The following is a 3,757-nucleotide window of genomic DNA, read 5'->3' on the forward strand; positions in this document are numbered from 1 at the left end:
TTAACCCCAACAAAACTTATATCAAAACCCAAAACCCGCTTAAAAACCACTCTAGTTTTCCTCTTTTTTTCTGCTTGCCCTTGCTAAAATATTCTATTCTAAGTATGGAAAGCAGATATTACAGTAAAGGAAACAAATTAGCAAGATTCTAATATTCCTTGGAGATATCTTCCTTGACGTGAATGAATCCACATACAACCCAATTCCAAATCAAGTTAATACACTAAAATGTACCTTAGATCCCAAAACTGTAGGATTTTAACAAGTTTACCCAAGCTTGAGTTTGAATTGGCCACCTCTTCTCCTCCAAGTAACTGGCTTAGGCCAGGTTCACCAGCTATATTAAGGTTTCGTTTGGGAGGGCTTTCTTACTGCTTCTTAAAACGGCTTTCTAGTACAAAAATTAAAATTTTTGTACTAGAAAAGCAGTAAGAAAGCTGTCCCAAACGAAGCCTAAGTTACCGATAAAATTTATGAAGATTGCTATTAAAAGGGTCTTGGCTTTAAGTGCCTCCTCAATCAGGGAGGAGCTTGTGGTAGTTTACATGGAGATAGGGAGGGAGGAATAGCCAAATCTAGAGAGGAGAACTGAAGAGATCGTCAAATTCATATTTTGTATTGAAAAGGGTGTTGAAGATTTCCAAAAATATTGATTGAATCATGCTTCTCAATGCAACGGAAGCTTCGAGGGACTGTGGGAGAGAAATGACTACCAAGCAACCAAAATAACTACTTATTAAGGATTCGGGCAAACGAGTAGGATAAAAACCTTTTTTAAGTTTCTTGTTTGCTATTGCTAGTTCACAAGGCGTTTGGGCATTGTCTGGTGTTGGTTTGGTGTTGAGTTCTTAGGTGGTGTCCCCTCTTACGAGTATTGAGTAACCCAAAGAGAGGGAAAAATTATTACGTGCGGGTCTGGATTCGTCCGGAGACCAATAAAAATGCACCATGTCGCCCAAAAAATGTACCGTCTGTACTGAGCGCAGAACCAGATGGTTCTCCCGTGCGGTGTCCGCACAGAATAATAGCTCCAAAGAGGCGAGGGGAAGCGAGAGAGAAATATACTTGTTCTAATAAAAAAAAATGTCGCAGTAGGTTGATTTTTTTATTGTATTTTATTCCTTTGTTTGGAAAAAGTTCCATTGATATCAAAAACATTTTTCTATGTTGAATTTTTATTGTATTTTATACTTTTATTTGGACAAAGTTCCATTGATATCAAAAGTATTTTTCTCTATTGAGTTCGATATTTTCTTCCTGTTGAGAGTTCCAAGTTTTTGTTCCTTGCAGATCTCTTTATCATAGAAGATGGTGAATGGAATCAAACTGATATAATCCACAATCATCCTGAATTACATACAATGAGGAGTTTGATTTTCATTCTTTCTGTGACTAACAAAATATATTGCCTTTCGTCGAATGCTATAAAGCGGAAACAGAACTGAAAATTTGCAATCCTCTACTTTTTAAATTGTCAATCGGCAGTGTATTGTTTTTATTTTAGGGGCTGTTTGGTAGAATTTAGGATTTCATAAATCCTCCAAATCCGGATTTGTGAAATCCTGAGGGGGTTAAATCAGTTAAACTATGTGTTACTGTTTGGCAATGCAAGTCAGGATTTAAGACAGTTAAAATAAAAACAACTGCAAACGTTCAAACTTCGTTCGGACTTCCCCCTCTTGCGCGAATATGAAGTTAAATCCACCGACTCGGTGAGTTTGCGAAATCCGGGATTTACCGCAAAAAGTGGTCTTTTTCCGTCAACCGCGGCTTTCATTTGCCGTGATATTTGGATTTGCATTTTAGGCTGTTTAAATCCGGCCTAAATCTGCATACCAAACAGCCCCTTAGAGATCCAATTATATTAAGCCTTTCTCATTTTGTTTTTTTGGGATTTCTCACCGAGCACAAATAACTGAATAAGAGATGGGTGTCTTAGCTTCAGCTTCTTTTTGATTATTTTTATTTTTTATTTTAAAAAAATGAGTCGAGTTATTTTTCAAAACACCCAAAGTTTAAAATATTTAAAAGTATTTTTGAAAATAATTAGCACTATATCCACCGTCATCTTGCTAATGACCGCTGCATAGGAGTGCAAACGAGGCGAGTCGAGCTCGAATCAGAGGGTGTTCGAGTTGAGCTCAGTTTTCAAATACCGAGCTCGAACTCGACTCGCGAAAGTGTAACGAGTTAATTGAGGCGCTCAATTTTCCAATTTTCATTTTGACTTTTCGGTTTACCACTTTGTTTCCCGCCCAGCTTTTGTTTTTCTGCTAGGTTTTGGGAAAGATGCAAATCTCAAAATATAATGAATATTGATGTTTTGGGATATATATATATATTGAAAATTTTATTGCTTTAGGCTTTGTTTGGGACAGCTTTTTTACTGCTTTCTAAAACTCCGTTTTAGTACAAATTTATTTATTTTTATATTAAAATTTCATTTTAAAAAGTAATTAAAAAGTCATCCCAAACGAAACCTTAGTAATGATAAAGCTTCAACATTAATTTCACTAGATTTTGAAAATCTCATAGTTGAATATATGCTGCCGCCTTGAAAAATCTGACTGTTTTTTATTGTTTAAACTTTTTTATTTGAACTTGCCTTAAATGGGATGTTTGGGACAGCTCCGTCCTTGAGAGCAGTTGTTGCCTCCATGCCGGCTCCCTTTTGATTCCCCAAACCGGCCCCAAAAAAATAAATAAATAAATAAAAACTTGTCTTAAACATTAATGATGTTGCGATTGACTTTTTAGGTTAATTTAATAAACAAATTAATAATAAAAAAAATCAAATAGTAATTCGAGCTGGCTTGCAAGCTCACTAGCTAAGTCTCATCGTGCTTGAACTCGAGCTCGAGTTCGAGGTCGACTCGTTAGCTCGATATGCTCAGCTCGGGAGCCCATAAATGAGTCGAGTTCGAGCCAGCTCGACTCATTTATACCCCTACCGCTGCATAAATAAATGAAATAATATATTTCGAATATATTAGTTATATTTTATTTTATGTTAAAATTTAAATAACAAGAAAGAAGAACGAGCAGAGTTGTTTGGTAATTAATGATTTAGTTTTACGATCTTAATATTATTGATTTATTGGAGTTTCAATCCTCACATGCAATTACATAACAGTAAGGGACCAGTTGACATATTTTTGTTTGTATAGAGTCATTATTTTTTATTAAAATGAAATAAATTCTCTATAAGCATTATACAATTATCTACTATCAAAATTAGTGTCTTATAAATAGATATTTTATGAATATTTTTTATGTTTAATAATAGGTAGATAAAGCTAGCTAAGCTAGATAAAATCCAAATAAGAAAAAAATAATGCATGATTTGACAAAACACAAAAGGCAAACTTCAAATCAAGAAGGGAAGAGGAACAGTCTTGATGAGAGTTTGCGGAAAAGACATCAATGAGACACATGTTGACATTTGAAAATAAGAAGAGTTTTGATGGGACTAAAGCTTGGGCTCAAGTCAAGTAGGCATCGATGGAATTAATGAGAGAAGAGAGATTAAGATGGAATGACTGCCCACCGATGTTTAGCTCGGTTGCGAACTTCTCATTTCGAGTTTGATATCCTCGAGCGGCAGTTACCCCTTCAGTGGGGGCCCCAAAGTGTCAGTTGTGGGTACAGTGGCGTGGATGGTCCGATAGGTCAGCCGGGGCTTACGAATTGCCAAGTGCGCTTGACGAGGCTAAGCGTGACAGCGGACGGTTCCTCGTCACAAAAAAAAGATCGAATG

Source organism: Dendrobium catenatum, unplaced genomic scaffold, assembly GCF_001605985.2.
Source record: "Dendrobium catenatum unplaced genomic scaffold, ASM160598v2 fragScaff_scaffold_1156, whole genome shotgun sequence".
NCBI classification, from domain to species: domain Eukaryota; kingdom Viridiplantae; phylum Streptophyta; class Magnoliopsida; order Asparagales; family Orchidaceae; genus Dendrobium; species Dendrobium catenatum.